A 22308-nucleotide genomic window follows, 5' to 3' on the forward strand; every position below is an offset into this window, starting at 1 on the left:
GTGCTCAGAGTAGATTCCCATTCCCTCAAAGCACTATGAGGGTAAATTCTCAGCTCAGCTCTGGAAAGAGTCAACTAAACATCCACCTATCATCTTCGAACCTTGTTCACTTTGTCATAGAAGGTGCAGGTGTAGATCATCCCATTGACCCTCAAGTTAAGTCAAAACTCAAATAAAGTTACTGCCCTTCCCGAACCCAAACCAATGTCTATGCTCACTCACCTCACCAGTCCTCCCAAATATCAGGCAGACTGGATCAGGAGGTTTGAAAGGTATCCGGGCATCCATCCAAGTCACAGGCCACCCTGTGAGACCCACCCATCAGTCAGTTGAAAGAAGTGCCAGTTCTTAGCTACAGTGGCACATCTACCTCCTTAAAAAAAAAAAAAAAAAAGCAGCTTCATCATAAAATTCAGTGGTTTGTAGAATAAGAACTTAATGGGTTGAAGAGGATAAAATATTGTGTCAAAATCACAAAAGGAATGAGGTCCAGGCAGTCAGGGTATTGATTGATTGATTGATTCATTCATTCATTCATTCAGCAAAAATTTATTGAGGACCTACCATCAGCTAGAGGATACATCTATGAACAAAACAGAATTGCTGTCCTGTTGGAGGTGACACTCCAGAATGAGATAAACAAGTAAGTGAGAGCACTGACATGAGAGAGAGAATACATGCGGGATGAGGACAATCTAGAGCACCGGCATGAAGATGGCGATGTGTTCCCCAAGTACGAGCACTTCGCTGGCTGTGCCCAGACTTACATCAGAAGGGCCACAGCCAAGTCTGGGATTGTGCCCTCCTAACAGTAGCAGATATATCCCCAACAGAAAAGGACTGCTTAATGCACACCATACGTTGACACTCTGGCTTATTCAACTACACAATAAATAAATATTTCTTGAAATGCAATTTTTCCAGCCAGAGAAAAGATTTCATTGAACATCATTTAAAATAGATTTTCATTTCATGTCATTTAACTGACTTTAAAAGCGCTGGCCATAAATTCCATTTAATAGGCAGTTCCATTGGGGAGGACTGGTGAGGCAACTGTCAATTAGGTGTTTCATAAAAGGATGCAAATGTCTCATAAAAATGATGGAAGATTGTATTATTGCATTAACCATGTCGTCCTTGCCACGCTGTTACACACCACAGAATAATAATCGACACATTTAAAAGGTGGAAATCATTCTGAATGTGCATTTAAACTGTGTGTAAATGCAAGCTGTCTTGACTCAGTTCTTAACACTTTTGTCAGCCACGTTCAAATCCTCAAGTGCAAGGGAAAATAATTAATAGGTGAGATATCTGATAGAATAAGGTTATGGGATCCACCCAGATATTTTCCAATATGTAATGTTTTACAGTTACGCCTTTCAAAGCTGGGTTGTCAAATCTATAAAAATACAAAACTGATTTATTCCATCCATAAAAATGTCTAATGGTGCCATGCTTCAACCTCCAATGTTTTTTTTCCCCCAGCGTCTAAGGTAAAGGATTTCAAAATGTTAGCAGAATACCCTGACAAGAGAGAGAGAGAACAGAATCCGAAGCAGATGTAGGAGAGCAGGAAGCAGAGGGAGTACAGACTTGTCACGGTGGAGGGTGTCCGTCCTAAATGAAGAGGGGAAAACAGGAAAGGAGGTACCCAATAATTCACTCAAAATAATAAATAGCCAGAGAGTCAGAAGCAAATACTGACAGCCTCCAATCTTAATGTATCTTTATGGGTCATTAAGGAGGGAATCGGTTGATATATACGGCTTTACATGTGCCCACAATACTTGGTAGGCTGGGGCTCCTGGCTGAGATGCAGGGGCAGAAGCTATACAGTCTTGTTGGGAGGGGAGGTGGAGTCTCAAGGTGTATCAAGAAGAAATACACCGGTACGGATATTCTCACACCCGAGGTGGGGGGCATGCGGGAATACAGGCTGAAGGGGCGCCTAGGTGGCTCAGTAGGTTAAAGCCTCTGCCTTCGGCTCAGGTCATGAACTCAGGGTCCTGGGATCGAGCCCCACATCTGGCTCTCTGCTCGGCGGGGAGCCTGCTTCCCCCCTCTCTCTCTGCCTGCTTCTCTGCCTACTTGTGATCTCTGTCAAATAAATAAATAAAATCTTAAAAAAAAAAAAAAAGGAATACAGGCTGAAGAAAACAAAGAACAGGTTAGGGCAGTGACAAAAACAGACAAAATCCCTGCTTTATGGGTGGAGACAGATGATGAATAAAGAAGCAAAATACAGTACAACAGTAAGCGAGCATTACGAAGAAAAATGAAGAAGAGAATGGGAATAGCAGTACCAGGAGGGAGTCGCTGGGGTAGTTTGCACTGTCCGAAGCCTCACTGAGAAGGCAGACTCAGAGAGTTTCAGCAATCTCTGAGGAACAAGCTGAAGGAACAGCAGATGCAAAAACGTGAGGTGAAGGCATGTCTGGTACATTTGAGACACAGCAAAGGAGATGGTATGTCTGGAGCAGAATGGAAGCAGGTGAGATGGCAGGAGGAGAGGTCAGAAAGGTAAAGAGAGACCGTCCGAAGGGCCTCCTAGGTGGCTGGCAGGACGTTGGCCTCTGGAGGGTTCCGAGCAGTGGAATGGCCGCCATGTTGAGAATGGTCTGCTAAAGAGGTCAAGGGAGGAAGCAAGGTGACCAATTAGGAGGCTAATGCACTAAATCCAACTAAGAATGTGGTATCTGTGACCACGGTGGTAGGGTAGAGGTGATGAGAAGAGGCCAGATTCTGAATATGTCTTTAAGGTAGAGTCTATAGGTTTTACCAATGGATTGGCAACGGGGATTGGGAGAGAAAAAAATGAATGACTCCAAAGTTGTTGGCAGAGCATTGGAAAATATGGAATTACTTGTCTGGGGTGAGGAAGGCTTCAGGCATAGCAGGTTTTGAAACAGAACTAGCAGGAGTCTGGGCTTGATAATGTTAAACATGACACGCTTAATATACACCCTAATGGAGATCTCATCTAGGTGGTTAGATGCACAATTTGGGAGTTCAGAGAAAAGACCAGCTGAAGATGCAAATTAGGAGTTGCAAACACATAGATGGTTGTTACAGCCATGAGACTGGATGAGAAAACCTTGGTGATAATAAAGAAGAGAAGAGGTTCAAGGTTTCAGCCATAGCTGCTTCAATATTTCACAGTCAGTGATGAAGGTAAAGAAACAAAAGAAACCCTGATGCAGTGAGTGATAAATTAGGAGGGAAACCAAGAAAAATGTGGTATCCTATGAGGCTAGTAAAGAAAGTGCCTCAAATTGAAAATTTTGAATCCAAAACACTGTTGAAGTCATGGAGCTAGAAGAAGTAGGCTGCGGGTAGTGGGAAGGTTTTATTAACGGGACTCCTAAAACCGGGGAGATGGAGAGTGTAGCAGGAAGAATATAAGGAGACAATACATATGGAAATGGATTGTGTTGAGCCAGTTTATGGCCTTGTCCCGCTGAAGGTCTTTGTACACCCCAGGGTCTTGACCCCAGACTGATGCCCACTGACTGACTTGATAAAAACTTTCTCCTCTTTCTACAAACTCCCAACAGCTCTCCTCACATACCCGATTGATTCCTCTTTCATAAGAAAACTGAAGAGGTAAAAAGCTTTCCATACATACACTCATCACTACATCTCCCCCACGATCCACGTTCTGTCCTTGCACTCTGCCTCCCCTGTTATGGTGCAGTCCTCACTCCTGTATGAATCCTCTCGAATGATTCTGTGAAGAAAGAAAACCATATGGAGAGAAAGGGGAAAGCAAATATGGTAAAATGTTAACAATCATTGACTCTAGGTGAAGAGGTATTCATTGTGCTATCCTTGCAACTTTATAAATTTAAATTTTTTCCAAAAAAATTTGGGGACAAATACAACCAGCCATATGCTATTATGTACTTTTAAAATTTTATTCTTTCATACTCTGTGATTATTTACCAAAATATATAAGATATTATGATTGTAATGATAGCTTAAATCAGAAAAATTTGAACATTTAGAGCCTTACAGTAAGGACATTTAAACTACCTTTAATTTAACTATATATGTGCTTTTTTTAGTAAGTGATGATAGGATAAGTAATAAAATACTTTAAATTATAAAATATGTCATAAAAGTCTATGTTCTAGGTGGAGTAAAAATTGAGTTCAAGGAGAAAGTAGAATGATACAAATTTTTTAACTAATAAAGAAGAATTTGCTTATGCATATTCAAATTGATAATGATAGATATCAAACCACTATGATATTAAGATTCTTTCAGAGTCCTTTAAAAGCGTTTTGAAACTTTTTGAAAAATAGAGATGTTTACAATACACTGTGATTAAGACCTTCAACTATTTTAATTTCTTATGAAAATTGAAATACCACTTAAAATATGAAAGGAGATACATAATTTTGAAAAATTAGGAGATTTGCAAGCAGAAAAGGTTTTAATACCTTTGCTCTAAGTTTTAAAGGTTGGGTATTTGAAAACAGGGAAATGTCTTAGGAGTGCTAAACAGCTTGAAAAGCCTACTGAAATTAGTGCTCACAGATTGAAAGGAAGACCAGTCAGTGTAGGAGTGTGCTTTTCTCTAGCCATTTTTATCTATGTGAATGCAGGTATGGAGGAAAGGAGAGTAGGATTTAATCAGTACTGGGATATTGCTAGATAAATAAAACAGAGGGAAGGAGGGAAAAGAGAGCTAATGGTATATTTCAGAGAATGATTGTAGTGACTGACCATAAGCTGAGAAAGGAGGGAAGTAAGGAAATGATAGGATTGTGGGACATGAAAATGTGATAATATCAGTAGACTATAGTTTCCGGTGAGTTTGAAATATTACTAAAGTCATGGAAATAGAAGGAGTGAGCTTCAGATAGTAGGTAGGAATTTAAGAATGGGACTCTTTAAGCTGAAAATACTGAGGATGTGGTAGGCAGAATTCCAAAATGACCCCCTGATGACTCATGCCTTTGGATGATCTCCTTGCTGTGAGTGTGAGGGACCTATGACTATAGGGATATCACTCGGGGGGTTCGGTTACATTATAGGGGACAGTTGATATTTGAGAAAGGAAGGTTGGCCTCAGTGGATCAGACCTGATCGGGTGAGTTCTTAAAAGGAACAGGGTTCTACCTGATGAAAGGGACTGGAAGCATGAGAAGGATTCTAAGCAAGAAAGATTGCCCACAGCTAGCTATAAAGATTTAGAGGGCCATGTATCAAAGAATTCGAGTGGCCTCTAGGAGCTAACAGTAGCCCTGGGTGACAGCCAGCAAGGAAATGGGGACTTCAGCCCTACAACCACATATGCTCCAAGTGAGAATATGTTCTCACCTACAGAATTCTGAGCTAATACATAGGTATCGTTTTAAGCCACTCAGTTTGTGGTCATTTGTTATACTGCAGTAGAAAAGTAAGATAGGGAGTATTTCTAAGGTATACCTAGTCATACCCTAGTCTAGGGTATGACTAAAGCAGTAAGAGGCTTAGGTTCAGTGGAGGACAACAGACTGGAGAAACTAAGATGCTAGAGCATTGGGAGTAGCCTCTTCTGTTTGAAGTCTTCTACAAGAATTAATGTAGAGAAAAGATCAGTGAATCCTCAAAGAGAGGGTGTGACCTGAGGGAATGGGATCTTTGAGTGACTGCAACTAGGAGGGATGGGCATGGAATATACTGACGACATAAGTTACAGAGCTGTGGGTGAGAAGGTAGGGAGGAGAGATGGAGACAGTCTAGAATAGCAACATGGAGCATGGATCCCACCCCACCTCCAGGTCCAGTGGTGGGACCGCTGGGAGAAAGAAAGACCACCACTTGAGGGAGGGGCAGGAAAACTGCCAACTTCAGCAAAGTCAAGTCTCGGCTCGGGTAGAGCAAGACAGGGAGGGAATTGAAAGCAGTGGTGGAAATTTGGAAGGTCTTTCTAATAAAGGACCCAGAGGTTTACCATACCCAGTGGAAGACTGCAGGTGTTGTGGAGGACTAGGAAATGGGATCAGAAATAGGGATGAGAAATTCCTAGGGAATGAAAATCAAGCAGTGAGAAAGCCTGGGAGCTCTCCCTTTCTGGTGGAACACGAGGGCTCTCTCTTGCTGCTGCTGAAGGTGTGAAAGCTAGTGGGCAGGCAGAGGACTCAGAGCACCCAAAGCCTGGGGATCCTTCTTCACTCTGGGAATGGAGGTGGGTGGGAGGTAAAACAGAACACACCCCATGGGATGGACACCCTCATGAAAAGCAGGTGGCAAATTTGGTTTTGAGCTTTCTGCAGTCCAAGCAAAGAAAAAGATGTAATTTTTAAATGATGCACAGAGACCACAGGATAATAACAGAGAAACCCAACTATAATATCTCATCCTAGGAGCTAAGAGAAAGTTCTCCCCAGATCTTCTATGGAGGACAGGGGGTGATGGAGTAAACAAAACATTATAGCAGCATATATAGCAACAAACTCTACATGAGTTTTTTAAAATGTTCTTCAGTGTAAAGTGATGGTGTAATCTTCAGCAATGGAGGTCTTTAAGTCTTTAACTTAAACCAAGGAGAGATTGAGTGTATCAGATAGATTGGGTTGCACATCATCTAGGCAATCCTTCATAAACACTGTCTTTCTCATGTGCATTCTCGTAAGTATTGAGCAGAAGTATGTTTGAGCTTATATTTAACAACAAATCTGTGATAGAGCCCTTCTATGTTGAAAGTAAGGGGCACAACCACTGTCTTGACAGATGTCCTCTTATAAAAGTTTCAGAGTCTACTGAAGACATGCACTTAATTACCAAATGCAGACAGACCAAAAAGATTTTAATTTCTTTCAGTGTAGATCTCTACATACAAAATTTATGGATGATTGAAGCCATACAGCATAAAACATAGACATAATAATTTTAATTTAAATAAATGTTTTAAGTGCATGTGATAAAACATCCACTTTGGCCAGAAAAAAATAATAAATAACCATTTAACTTTGAGTGATATAACTTCCTGGTAAAACTTACATAAAAAGTGACCTACCAAATGCTACGTCAAGGTAGCTGAATGTGTTGTTTGTTGTATAGTTCTGTTATTCAGCAGGAGCCATTGAAAAATATCTATACAAAAATAAAATTAGTTTTAAAAGTCAATAGACGGGGCGCCTGGGTGGCTCAGTGGGTTAAGCTGCTGCCTTCGGCTCAGGTCATGATCCCAAGTCCTGGGTTCGAGCCCCACATCGGGCTTTCTGCTCAGCAGGGAGCCTGCTTCCTCCTCTCTCTCTGCCTGCCTCTCTGCTTACTTGTGATTTCTCTCTGTCAAATAAATAAATAAAATCTTTAAAAAAATAAATAAAAGTCAATAGACTATCATTCTTTGGAGAAATCATTCTTTGAGGAAATAATTAGATGGCAGGGACTTTTGCTGTTATGTCTACTCTAACTTATTAAAATAAAGATTGTGAGGGGGGTGTGGGAGGCTCAGTGGGCTAAGCTCCTGATCTTGGTTTTGGCTCTGGTTACCATTCAGCAGGTAGTCTGCTTAAAGATTCTCTCCCTCTGCTCCTCCCCCATGCTCTCACATGGTCTTTCTGTCTCTCTCTCTCAAATAAATAAGTAAATCTTTTTAAAAAGAAAATAAAGATTGTGGGGTTGTGTTACATGGAACTTGGCCATTCCTGAAATGCATCACAAAAGCGCCCCAGGAAAACATCGGTAGTTATCAAGATATTCTAAGGGTTCTTGGCATCTACTAGAAGGGGCATTCTGCTAAAAACAGATCATGGGATAAGTTCCAACTTGCCTGGAACATAATTTCAACTCTGACCCAATAAATGAAGCAACAAAAGACAGATTTTTCTAATCTAATTGAGATGAACTGAGAGGTTTTAGTTGGTGAATGGAAAGTTCTGGGCATCTTGAGAAGAAGCAAATGTATCACCTTAGGATTTCTAATAAGCAGGAAGGGAAGTCTGGTCATAGGTGCGCATGGGCTTTCAACCTACAACACTCCATAGGAAGGTCTGACATGGTTTCAGAGCTCAGGAGTCTACAGTCAGCTGAGAAGGGAAGGCAGGCAAATCAGGCAAATGGTAACAGTTTGCGTGGACCCACTGTGTTCATGTGCTTTATGGACATGATTTTGTGTCATGCTCACAACATGCTACGGGGGGCTCATCGGCACCCTCATTTTCAGAGGAGGGTAGAGAAGCCATGTTACCTATTAAAAGTTACAGAGCTAACAAAGGTCAGTCCTGGGATCAAGACTTTGGTCAGTCTGACTCCAACACTGACCCTCTTTCTAGCACTTTCTCAGAAAGGCCATCATGTCTATGCAACAGAAATGTTCTCAGTAAAGAAGGTAGGGTGGCAATAGCTTAAGAAACGAGCGGGAGCTGTCCAAACAGCTGACAAGTGTTTAAGAATGGCTCAAAAGAATGGAAAGAGAGCAGAAAACCAGGCGGGGGAGTAGGGCACATCATCTGGTGGATACAGCAAGCTCCCCTTTGCTGAAGCGAGCTTGACACGCCTGCGATTAATGGAGGTGACCTCTCAGCCCCTCTGACAGAACACAGCAAGAGAAAATAGTTGACTTCTCAAGTCCGGGGATGCGAGTGAGGGAGTGACACAGAGAAAATAAGACTCCTCCACTAGCCACTAGGAGTTTGCATCCATTTTTCTGTCTCTGGCAAAGCCCAGAAATTTTTGTGCTGCCAAATGCTTTCAGCATTAGGAAAGTCCTGATTCTGGCTACCCATCGCCCTAGTAGGCTTTCTTTCTGACAAGATTAGAATTCTCAACAACAACTGTTTAAACTGTATTACCAGTTCTCTGGCAGCTTCAATCTATTTATATCTGGGGTAGGAGATTCTGGGGTGTGCCTGTGGGTGCATGGGTGTTTGCCACGGAAATGCCTATTTCATAAATTGCTACTAAGATGAACGCCACACAGATGAAAATTATTACTGGTCCCTTGGGAAGAGAAGTCACATTTTTTTCCTGAGACTTTGAGAGAAAGTGAGGTTTGGGCTTTAATCTCTACCTGTTGTCTGCTTGCAGAGCTGGTGGCTTGCTATCGCTGCTTTAATTTTGTTTTGTTTTGATTCCTCTGAGAGATTCAAAGGATCGTAGAAAGGTTCATTGTAATTCAGCAATTAGTGTGTCTGCTGCTTTCCCCTTCTCCTGACCAAAAATGCAAGATCATTCTGTCCTGTGAAAGTCATTTTCCACCGACATCTTACACATTAATTTGCTGGCATGAAAATCCAGAGGCAAGGAAGAGCAAAATGTCAAAAGTTCCAGCAGATTTTGTGCATGAAGCAGTAGGAAAAAGTGAGAGAAAGACGCCTTGCAGGCAACTGCCCGGCTTTGATCCAAAAGAGTGTTCCTTCAGTTTTTATGTATGAAAACAACAGAAAGGAATAGTTGAAAGGCGTGTGCTTCTGAAGGATATCTCACTGGGAATTAAGCCTTGGAAATACCCCATTCACCTTGTCACTCCCCTGCTCTCAGGCCTCCCCTGCTTCTCCTTCCCTACAGGATGGTGTCTGAATCCTGGGCCTGCCTTTCAAAGCTCTCTGCCATTTGTGTTAAACCTGCATTCTAAGCTGCTTTCTCCTCCTGCCTTACAGGACCATCCATTTGCTCAAATGGGCTTGTCCAAAAAAAAAAAAAAAGTTCTCGTTCCTACTTTTTTAAAAAAGATTTTATTTATTTATTTGTCAGAGAGAGAGAGAGAGAGATCACACAAGCAGGCGGAGCAGCAGGCAGGGGGAGAAGCAGGCTTCCCACTGAGCAGGGACCCCCCCATGCAGGACTGGATCCCCAGACCCTGGGATTATGACCTGAGCCAAAGGCAGCTGCTCAACTCACTGAGCAACCCAGGCATCCCCTCCTGCCCCTCTCGTTCCTACTTTTGACACTATTGTTCTAGCACAGAGTCAGCGTCAGTTTCATGGGTCTGTGATGAGGGCCATTACATGGGGTTCACCGTCTGGAAGTTTTGTACTTGGGGTTTAATGCTTCATGGCTACTATCTTGAAATTCTTAGAGATTGTGCCTTTGAACTGGGTTTTGTTCCATCTGTGGGATGCTGGAGCAAAAGCATGAGGCCTGAGCCCTGGCTCCTGAATGGTCCACCTCCCACCTCTCCCCTCCCCACTGAGATGCATGCTAGGCCACACCCCACAACCATTGCCACCTTCCCCCACAGCAATGGGCAGAGGTTCTGGGAAAGCACGTGCCCCGCAGCATCTCAGAGCATGGCAAAGCAGAGGCTCCCCCATCCTGGATTCATGGTACCATGCTCATTTACCCTCTCACCCACCCACATTGCTCTAGGTATGGAAAACACCCCAAAACAGAGATTGCAATCCCCTGAAGGTCGTTCCCCACCTGTGGATCACAGCAGTGGGCCTGTGCACAAAGAGATGGACTTCTCTGTCCTGCACTGACCCTACACAGTCTGTTTGTAGGCTCTGCCCATTCTGTAGCCTGCCCTACCTGGAATATTAGGGTCTGCACACTTCTCTATCACATTTCATCCTGATAATTTTAGCTCTTTCTTTACACTGGTAAGATTATTTGAAATCAGAACCATGCCATCATGAATGCTATTCTCATGCCTTTTAAACGTGCCTTCTTTAAACTATTGATATAAAGAGTAATTTTAAAGATAGCGTCTTTAGCACCTACCTCTACTTGGTTCACTCAAATTGTGAACTAGTTCATTACCAACTCACTAATCTGAGACCCTGACTATCTTGTCAACCAGGCCTATAACTGTCCATCTTGCCCTCAATGAAGATGATGGCTGACTGCCAAATACCATCCCCTTCTTTCTTCTGCCGTCCTCAGCCCTCCACAGTGGGATCCAAGTACACCTCCCCTCTACAAAGTTCAGCTACACCCCAGGATCTCAGACCAATCATGATCTGAATTCTTTAAGAAGAAATTATTCACTGAATGCTTGTTTTAAAATGAAAAGATAGATTTAATTCAAACTACTGCCAAAGGGGAGAGAGATCCCAGTACAAACCAACCTCAACGTTGCTGAAACAGAAGGTGAGAGGCTTTTTAAATGCTGCTGTGTGTTCAAAGAAGAGCCTTGAAGGATGTTAAGTGGGGCAGGTTGGTTCCTGTGATTAGGCCATGGGCATCTGCTAACTCTGCTAACCCGAGCTCATGAAGCCAGGCTAAACTGGAGACAAACGCCCTACCTGTCTTGAGGATTACATTTCAAAGGGATAGCCTTTAGGTCCTTGAGAAGGCTATTTCTGGGTTATAAAAGATACACCACAAAGGGACAGAGAGAAAGGTTTACAGCTGCAAGTTCTTTAAAGTACGTACTCCAAGAAAGAGGAAGTCAGGGGCCTGGAGTCAGGTTTGGGGCTGGAATGAAGAGTAACTTCTTTCAGCAGCATTGGGCTTTCTCAGACAGGCATCGTAAACAAGCTGGGACACATCTCAGGGACAGGGCCTTGAACTTAGAGAAGTCATGCTCGAGTTCGGTCAAGTCTCTTTTTTTCGGAGCCTTGTGAAGTCCTTGGTGCTGACAGATGGGCTTAGGGTGACAGTTCTCATCCTAAACCAGTCCCTGCCCACCAATCCCCTCCAACCTCCATCTGCCCAAGGATGCAGTGGCCAACTGCTGATCCCTGGTGTCCCCAAACACGAGCTCCCTTGTGCCCTCCTCGCAGGGCCTCCTTTCAGTATCCAGACACCCAGGCCTGAATACTCTCCACGTAGCCCACAGAGACTAGGGGTTTTCCTGTCTTTCTCGGGAATCTGTCCTTAGCCACTTACCTAGAAGCAACTACAGGTTGGGCAGTAGGAACCTGTGAGAAAAGAGCAAATGTTCTAGCCCTTACTCTCTGGCAGAACCTTCTCTATCAGTAGCATCCGCCCCCAAACATCACTCTGTCCTGAACAGCAAGTCCTGGGCCATGTCCAGCCCTTCACCACCATCTTACCTTACACCAGCCACTTGGCCCGACATCAATTCTTTTATCCTTCACAATAGCCCCCTGAAGAGAAAGTAGTGCTCAGAGAGGTTTAGTAATGTAGGTCAAACTACATTTTCACTTCATTCCTTTCACTTGTACTAAGGAGAATGAAATTAGAACTGAAAGAGATAGAAGATCGGAGAGGAGGTATTTGGGAAACACACGTGGTCTTCAATGAGTATAAACCTTTGGGCCCCCAAAACCACCACAAAAATCATTGAAGAAGTGACCAGAGAACCACATTCGTGGTCTTCACAATACCCTGGAGAATGACGGAAATGCCAAAAGGCTAAAGATAGTAAATGTTTCCTGATGGTCATAAAAGGGAGAATTGGTTGTTTGCAGCAATGCAGAGGGCTACCCATCCATAAGCTTCCTGTTGACTTCCAGGGAAATTCCCAAACCAATTATTGACAGGTCTGGGTGAGCTCTTAGGAACACACCAGAACTAACATAGACACACATTAAAAGAGTTATTGTTTTCTACTTTATCACTTATTATACTAACAGATGAAATAAAACTGAGAAGAGTACCCTAGGTGACAGGATAAGGATCCAATAGGATTCTAAAATATTAGAAAGAAAGAAAAATAGAATCCCAAACAGCAATAAGTGTAAATAGGTGTAAGTGATTACTTACAAAATTATCAGATGAAGGAGACCTGGCTTGAGAGAAATTCATATTTAAAAATGCAGGTGTAAGTTGTGACTCAGTGCCTTCATGCTAAGCATACAGCCACAAGTAAAGCAGTCACCAAAATGTCTAATCTAACTCTGTATCATTTAGTTAAATAAAAAATAAAATAAAATAAAAGTAGGTCAGATTCCCAATATGTTGGGCAACATGACCTCTAAAGTAATAGGAGGTGGGTAGCCCAGGGTGACATTCGTGGAGAGGGACATTAACAACTTGAAAATGTTACACAGTCTAGAGAATGCACTTCTAGAAATAGCTCTGCATATATATAAGACAGCCTGATAAGGGCTACTTGAATTTTTAAAAAATCCTAATGTGTTCAGATCTTTTGGCTGAAACTGGAAGAATCCTACCTTAAGGAAAAGGGAAATTATAATAATTTATTGGCTCAAGAAACCAGGAATGATGGAAGAGAAGGAAGGGATAACTGGCAAATTTCCAAAGCCAGAGACTTCATGCTTCTAAGCCATTCTCTCTCTATGTCTTCATCGTTTCACTGGGGCTTTGCTCCAGCTCCATGTTACTATCCTCTATTGTGGGTCATCATTCTCCATGTGCTCCCACTGGCAGAGCAGGAGGGAGGAGATGGAGAAGGTAAAGGGACAATGGACCAAGGAGGTGGCAATAGACAAAACTGGTTGCAATCAGAGGTCCCCCTAAAACCATATGACCGGAATAAGGAAGGAACAGGTCACTGAAAGAAGGAAAATGAAGGGATGCTATTTGCAGGAGAAGGGTAAAGATATGCCGCATAGAAATAAACACAGACATCACCCTCTCACCAGTGAATGAGTAAGTTCTAGCACCTTCCACAGATGCTACAGTCACACTTCAAAGAAATACAAGAATGTGTACATATTCACAAAGACAGATCTTGCCTTATGCCATAAGTTACTTAATAGTCGTTTGCAACTGAACTTTAAATAAATTTTTTACATATAATTTAAATACAGTAAAATGTGTTCATCTTGGTAGTGCTCAGTTTACTGAATTTTGATTAATTCATTTTACACACCTGTATGACCACCACCAAATCCAAGATATAGAACGTTTCTATCTCTAAGAAAAGTGCCCTAATGCCTAGCTGTAGTCAATCCAACGATCCCACACTCCTTCGTGACAGCTCCAGGCAAATACTGATCTGGTTTTTTGGTGTGGGGGGTTTTTTTTGTTTTTTGGTTTTTGGGGTTTTTTTTGTCATTATAGATTAGGTTGGTCATTTCTAGAACTTCAGGGATATGAAATCATATAGGATGTACTCCTTTGTGTCTGCTTCTTTCACTCCACAGAACATTTTTAAAATTTATGTGTGTTATGTGTATTAGTAATTCAACTCCTTTTATTGCTGTTATATGTAGATACCACAATTTGTTACCCATTTACTAGTTGAGGGGCATCGCGGTTGTTCCCATGAACAGTTGTTTCTAGTAAAGCTACCATGAATATTTGTTGAGAATTGAATTGTGTCCCCCCAAAAGATACGCTGATGTTCTAAACCCTGAAAGCTGTGAATGTAATCTTATTTGAAAATAGGGTGTTTGCAGATGTAATCAAGTTAAAATGAGGTCGTTAGGGTGGGTCCCAATCCAATATGGGTGTCTTTATAAGAAAGAAAAGATACAGTCACAGAGACACAGAAGGTGAAGCCCATGTAATGACAGAGGCAGAGACTGGAGTGACACATTTACAAGTCAAAAATTGCCAAGGACTCCTGGCAACACCAGAAGCTAAGAGAAAGTCATGGATCAGATTCTCTCTCAGAATCTTCAGAGAGAGCATGGCGCTGCCAACACCCTGATTTTGGACTTTTAGGGTTTAAAACTATGAGAGAATAAATTTCTGTTGCTTAAAGTCACCTGGTTTGTGGTAATTTGTTACAAAAACTCTAGGAAACTAAGACAACATTCAAGTACAAGTCTTCATACGAACACATGTTTTCATTTCTCTTGCATAAATACCCAGAAGTGGGATTGCCAGGATGTATGGTATGTTTAATTTTACAAGAAATGACCAACGTGTTTTTCAGAGTAGCAGTAAATTTTACCTTCCGGCTCGCAACATACAAAAATTACAGCTGCTCCGTATCATCATGAAGTCTTGGTATTATCAGTCATCTCAATTTTCCATTATGGTTTTAATTTGCATTTCTTTGATGACTATTAATGTTGAACATCTTTTCATGTACTTGTTGGCCGTTTGTATATGTTCTTTGTGAAGTGTGTCTTTAAATATTTTGCCCATAATCTTGATAAATTTCTTTATCAGATATATGTTTTGCATGTATTTTGTCCCAGCCTGTTGCTTGCTTTTCATGATCTTAAAGGTATTATTTTGAAAAGCAGTTTTCATTTTGATAGAGTTCATTTCATCAAGTTTTTATTTTACAGTTTGTGGGTTTGGTGCCCTAAGAAATCTTCGCATACCCAAGGTCTTACAACGATTTTATCCCATCTTTTCTCTAAGAAGTTTAATTGTTTTAGATTTCACATTTAGGTCTGTGACTTATTTTTATTTCATTTGCTGTGCATCATGTAAGTGTCAACATTCATTTTTTTCCTCATGGACATCTAGTTGTTGAAACAGGTTAGCTTAGTGTCTGTCAAAAATCAGTTGGCTGTCTATGTCTGTGTCTATGGTTTCTGGAGTCTGACTCTGTCTCACTGACCTATATATCTCCTTACACAAACACCACCTACCCCAAATACTTCAACTGTATAGTAAATCTTAGAATCAGGCTGCACAGTTCCTCTCATTTTGTTATTTTTCAAAAGTATATTGAAATTTGTGTTTGTTCTTTATGTCTATTTATCTTTCCCTTAGTAATATATGCACACGAAGGGGTTTCATTGAGAAGTAAGTCTTCCTCCCTCCATCACTAGGTCCCAAGACTGCCAAGGCTCCTCCCCAGAAGAGGCCACTTTTAGAATTTCCTATTATTTTCTTTTTCAGAGACTACTGTAACTGATTTTTTTTTAAATTGAGTCAAATTTTACTATTTAAAGGAATGTCAATTACAGACAAATTTGAAAGGGAAAAAATAATGCCCTCATTTTATTTTCTGTATCAATCCAAATTTCAAGTGTGTTTGCCTCAAGTGAGGCCAGTCAATATTGGAAGGATTCAAACTTTGCTAACGATGTACTTAATTTTATCCACCCAGAAAAGAAGAGCAGGGACATTTGTGTGAATCACCCACTCGCCTTAATTCTGTTAGAGTTATTTAGATATGCTGCTTATTTTTAGTTTAATTGCAGGATAATTATGTAACACCAAGTAATCAGAGCTTGGTAACACCAACAAATTGATTTTTAAGACATCTTAGAGGCCTAGTTAAGAATCATCTGAATGTGTGACTCAGAGGTCACCCACCGCAAAGATCAAGACATTGCAAAGCTACAATCTGTATAGATAGAATTCAACTCAACAAACCTTTATCAGTTGTCACACGAGTACAAAATCTTATAATAGGAGATGTGAAGGGATGCAAGACAAACCAAACCCTTCCAATGCCCTGCAGAAATTCAAAAACTAGAAGGGGAGGCAGGAGTATGCATAAGCATCTCTGATGCAACGAAAAGTTCTAACACTGAGGTTCCAATAAAAGGCGCTGGAAACACGGAGAAGGCACATTCTGGAAACTAGATAATCATACCATTTAAACTCTTCCTGAATTCAAAACACGCTGACCTTCTCATTTTAGGATGACATCTAAGCAGTGCACAGTTCTCCAGACTTGGGTTTCATCCTTATTATATTTCATTCTTACTAAGAGGAATTATTTTAACTCTGAAATAGGTCAATGGTTCTTCAGAGAATATAAGTATATGAAAAGAGAAGATGCTGTTAGGAACTAAACAAATCCCTAAGCTTGCCTTGTTGATCACATTTAATTACTCCTCTGGGAACATGAAACGAAAGTAATAAAGTTCTCCTTCTTCTGGTAACATAAAAAATGGATTTAGTGATTTGCTTTCCTTAGAGGGAGAGAGACAAGCAGTGAGTACTGCCCAGGCAAGAAGATATGGAGAAGAAAATTCCTTGCTTCCTTTAAAACTTGGCATTGCAAAACAAAACAAAACAACAACTTGGCATTTCCTCTGGATTCTCAGGAAACCAGGAACACAAAAGCACAAAGAAAACTGTACCTGAGAACTCATATGCCTGATTCAGAGAAAAGCAAGACATTGGTTATAGGTAAAGTGTGTAGGTTTATGGACGTTAATTACCCAGAATTTCTTGTTGTTTGTATGTGTCACTAACACTCAGTGATTGATGTGTGTGTTATAAAATATTTTTCATTAAAACTTCTTATGATTTAGGGTTTTTATAACTTCATGGCTTCCCGATAGTCTAAGGTATCCTTAGAAACCCCGAGAGAGGAGAGCATGTTATATTAAACACAGTACTCTGAGGAAATAAGTGAGAAATTGTTCAGTGAAAAATGCTACATTTGTTTGTATATCTCTTGGTGGCATCATTAATTACTGAATAATGCATTTGCCACCCCACAAGTATCACCAAAGTCAGAGTTGTGAAGCCAGATTCAGTATTTCACAGATAGGCTCATTGACTAAGTAAGTAGAAGACTAGTGACATGCAGTTAAAAGTGGGTCACATGGCTAAAAGTAGAAGTTAGAAATAACCCTCCTGGAAGATTTGGAGTGGACAGTGTTTACGGAGATGTGAAAGGAAAGGTGTCCAAGCTTCTCTAATGGTAGCAGTCAGATCCTTGGTGTCTCTTTTGAACAGACAATTAGAATTCCTGGTTTAACATATGGGGAAACCCCGAAGAAGTCTCATGGCCATTCCTCCTTTGTTAACAAAGAAACTTCTACCAGATAAACATTATATTATTAGTGTATTCTCAGGTAGCCCTATCGATATCTGGAATAGGAAGGCCACTGAATGTTCAATTAGCTTTAAATACCCAGGCAGCACTGCAAGGTCAGATATCACGGTCAACAGTATGATCCTGCTTCCTAAAAACCCAGAACACTTGGTAGTGGGCAACAGATCAAATACAGGGCTTGTCCTGAACAGGCAGGGCCAGGTCATCAGAAGCTTCAGCTCTGGTAAGAGAGAAGGTAGGGATTTTGTCTGCCAAGCCCTCTCTCCCCATGGTGACTGGACCTACAGTGCAGGCGAGGACTCTGGGCTCTCCTATCTCAGCACAGTCACTGGCAAGCCAGAGAGAGCTCTGACAGTCCACGAGAAGGAGGTGACTTGTGTGTGTGTATCACACTTCACCCTCGTCAGAATGTGATTGCTACCTACAGCGAAGATGGGCTCCGAAATCCTAATTCCACTTTTTTATTAAAACTCACTTGAAAGCATGTACTTAAATGAAGAGATATATTCATGTACTACTTTTTTTTTTTTTTAGGCTACCTTTTCTAAGCAATTGTCTGAATTAGGCATAAGAACGATTTTGTGAAAATTCATGTTCCCTTTTTTTATATAGATTTTAAGGCCTTCATTTATCTCTTTCTAATTGGGGCAGTTACTTAATGTTTTCAGTAGTCTTCTATGTGGAGAGTGAAATACTGCTATTTCTAGAAAAAAAATGTACTACTTTATTTGAAATGGTGATTAAAACATGCTTCTCGCAGTGAAGCTTGTAAAAAAAAAAAGGAAAACAAGAAAGGAGAGGAAAGAAAAGAAAAGAAAGGGGGAAAAAGGAAAGAAAAGACACAACCCTCCTGGTATTCCCATGGTTTGGCTCTTGTATCGGTATCAGTTAGGAATGCCTTCAGCTGCAAATAACGAAAAAACCCAATTAACAATGGTTGAAACAAATATGGACCTCTTTTTTCTAATAAAACCTTCAAGGACCTAAGCTCATTCTGTCTTGTCCTTCCACCACCTCTAACACCTTTGGTATATTGACTTTTCCTCATCATAATTATCACTGGTCACAAAATGGCTGCAGAAGCTCCAGGCCTCATATTTGCATATAAGACAAAAAGAAATACAAAAAAAAAAAAAAAAAGAAGGAAGGAAGAAAGAAAGAAAGAGAAAAGGTGACACCAACTCAAATGTTCCCTTTATCAGGGAAAGAAGAAAAGTTTTCCAAAAACTAGCAGAACTAACATCTCATTGGTTAGAACTGAGTCAGCTGCCAATGTCGCTGGGGAAGTGAGCATGTGGTACACTCTCTATTGTGGGAGGCAGGAAGGAGTAAAAAGGTTGAGCATGACTGTGAAGTCAGCCAATCAACGGTTTCCACCACAGTATATAATCAAACCATTACACTTCATTAGGCTTTAATTTTCACAACACCAAAAAGCAATGGCAAAGGGCACTGTGATTATAATGAAATCAAAATAAGGAGGAGTTTACAGATGCCTGAATATATAATAAAACAGGTTGATTAGCTCTATCTTTGGCTTCGTTGGAAACTTAGCCCTTTCTGTCTATAAAGATAACCTGGTGTAAGTCAGAGCACCAGGGGGCCTTGTTTGCTTTGCAGCTGGAAATCAAAAGCCTGAAATAATAGAATAGCCACAGAGAGGGGTGAGCTTGCTCTCATCACCACACCACCCTCTACTTCAAAGCCTCATTTAGAGGCTGTGAGCCTTTGAAGCCTTTTAGTCCCAAACTGAAGCGTTTCCCAGCAGGTCCCTGGTTTTCGTGTGTTCAAAGTCCGACACATTAGCATGTATACAGCAGGAGGAGCTGATTGTGATCTTTTGGATTTGCAGCCTTCTAAGGCTGGCAGTCATGGTGTGCTTTTTGAATGTTGTTGTTGTCCTCGAATCCAGTATTTTGGGAAATCACTACAAAAGGCACCAAGCGCAATGGGATTCACTTCCCACTCTCCTGCACCTCCTGGGATCTTCAATTTAACGATCCATGATCTTTGTAACAAGAATGCTGGGATAAGAAAACAATGGACATAGCAATGGAAGCTAAGACATCACTATGAGTTGGTCTTTTATCTGGGAAAATAACCATGACTATTGGGGAGGCAGGAATATGTCAAAGACCAGTGAGAAAAACACAGCACAGAGAAGACAGATAGGGTGACAGCACAAGAGAACCCAGGCCTTAGAAGACTATTAAACCCTGCAGGATGGATGAGCCGATGAATGCACGGACAGATGGATGAACAGACGTACAGAGAGATAGGTAAATGGACAGAGGGAGAGAGGAAGGGAAAGAAGAAAGAATAAAGGGAGGAAAAAACAAGACAGCAAGAAAGAAAGGAAGAAAGAATCTGAACTCATACCATGGGCTGGCAAGAAGACAAAACAAATAGCAAATACAATTATTTGGCCTTAGGAAGCTAGAGCTTAAAAATCCTAACATAAATATGTTTTGTTCCTCTTTATTTCCACCCCCTCCAGACTTAGTAATACAAACTGGACCTACGGGGATTTCGAATTACTTATCTCGTCTTCTTTAACATCATCCCGGACCACTGGCTTTCCCTGAGGTTGGCTATCAGGGCAGAGAAGAGATGATCAGGTTTTAAAAATCCAGTGAGGTTTACATTGGTTTACCACAACAGACATGAACACGACAAGAGGGAAAATAAGAAAAAGTATCATCCCAGCCCCCAGTTAAATTTCCTTTTCGCTTAAGTGAGACTACAATTGGGTAACTGTAGAAATATTGGTGTGTGTCTGAGGGTAATTCTTTCCCACGTAAGATCTCTGAGCTCTAGATGCACTTGACAATGCCAGCGCATTATTCGCTGGCAGACTCTAATAACTATAAAAGAAGTGTAATAACTAATAAGGCTGACAGCAGAAATTCAACTAAGACCGTAAGACCATAAATGCAACTTGCCGCATCAGCTGGCCTTGCCAGGAACATTACATTCTGTTTGGATTTTCATGCGCCAGCACCAAACTCATTACGATAATAACGCTAGGAGCGAGGAGTAGAAAGAACACAAACTCTGGTGTCGGGAAGACTAATACGGGATCCATCAGGTCCCACCTGTGGCCTTGGGTAAATTATTTAATTGCTGGTGCCTCAGTCTCTTCATTTGAAAAATGGATATGACACTCGTACCCCAGAGGATAATTTCACTTACTGAAAGGATGGACTACATATAAAATACTGGGCATGTGGCAGCTAGTCAAATACACAGCAATTTTCTTTCCTAACCAGGGGACGACAACAGGACTCATGCACCCTAGAAAAAAAACTGGCTTTTCAAGAGGGCTGTCCTCATGGCCGTTCTGGAACTCTGTGATATACAGTCTGCAAGGCCACACCTAGTGACCCTCTGCTTTGATTGTTCTCCAACAGTGACAATGCACTGTCTTTAAGGCTACTGGCTAGAGTTAGGCATTTTCGTATTGCAACTGAGCTTACCAACAGAGACCCAAAGGGCCTCATTCACACCACCCTATAAGCCAGGAGTTGGGAAACATCCTGATGGCCAAATCAATTCTTGTAAATAAAGTTTTATTAGAACAGAATGGCACTCGTTCATTTACACAGCACCTCTGGCTACTTTCTCTCCACAATAGCCCAGTTGACTAGCGGTGACCCTAAGGCCCATAAGCCTAAAACATTTATTATCTGGCCCCTCACAGATAAAGTGTGTGAAGCCCTGTTCTAAGCCCCCGAACTACAACCATGGTCATGTGTTTGAAATAACTTATTAGTGAAGCACTTTTTACAGCCCCCAGCACTGTGGTAAGCTTGGTGTCATTTACAGATCAAACAAACACCAATCCCTAAGAAAAGGTTCATGGCCCTAAAAAGAGATGAGTTTGTGAAGCAAGCAAAGACTTGTGGCAAGTTATAAAGTGTCCAATTCCATAATATGGGCTGCAGATGGGACACCCAAACAGGAGCATCCAAGATACTCTGGAGTCTCGAGAAAAACATCGCAGGAGGATAGAAGCAGCATATGTGGGTATGAAGCAAAGAAGCTTTCCAGGCAGGAGAGGAGGAGGAGAGTCATAGCAAGAAGGGATATGGCAACTGGTAAAGACTGGGCCTTACTGCAGGACAGCCACTGGGGACTTAGGGGGACTGATAAAAATGAAGTTGTGCCATCTGACTGTGGGAGCAGCTGGGAAAAGCTGGCTCTAAGAGGTTGGGCTTGACTCTAGGCAAGAGAGAGACATGGGTTTCCCTCTGCACATCAACTTTATGGTGAAAGTAGTCTTGGAAGGAGAGAAATTGGAGATAAGAACCCTGGTCAGAGCTTTTAGCTAGAATTCAAGCACGCTATGATAACAGAATTGTTTGAATAGACGTGGAATAGGGACAGATCTGAGAGACTTTGTAAACTAAAGCTTGGCTACTGGTCAATGTGACATGTAAAGAGTCAAAGAAGATTCCAGAATTTCCTACTGGGGAGCCTGGTAGAATGGTGGGTGCCACCAGAGGAGAGGGGGATCCAAGGTAGAAGGAAACATTTATGCTCCTTTTAAACAGATTCAATATTATATGATTTTAAATTGTCAAAAATGGGGGTACCTGGGTGGCTCAGGCAGTTAAATGTCCAACTCTTGATTTTTGGCTCGGGTCATGAACTCAAGGTCACAGGATGGGGCCCCATACCAGGCTCTACACTCAGTGGGAAATCTGTTTGAGATTCTCTCTCTCTCCTTCTCCTTCTCCCTCTCCCTCTGCCCCTCCTCCCATTCACACTCACTCTCTCTCTCTCAAATAAAT

The 22308-nt window shown here is 41.5% G+C and overlaps 1 pseudogene; it reads left to right on the plus strand.

Annotated features, from left to right (window-relative positions):
- Positions 1 to 677: 677 nt before the first annotated feature.
- LOC125095622 (WD40 repeat-containing protein SMU1-like) lies at positions 678 to 17994 on the plus strand (annotated as a pseudogene).
- The last annotated feature ends 4314 nt before the right edge of the window (positions 17995 to 22308 follow it).

The sequence above is a fragment of the Lutra lutra genome, chromosome 3 (genome assembly GCF_902655055.1).
Source record: "Lutra lutra chromosome 3, mLutLut1.2, whole genome shotgun sequence".
NCBI classification, from domain to species: Eukaryota; Metazoa; Chordata; class Mammalia; order Carnivora; family Mustelidae; genus Lutra; species Lutra lutra.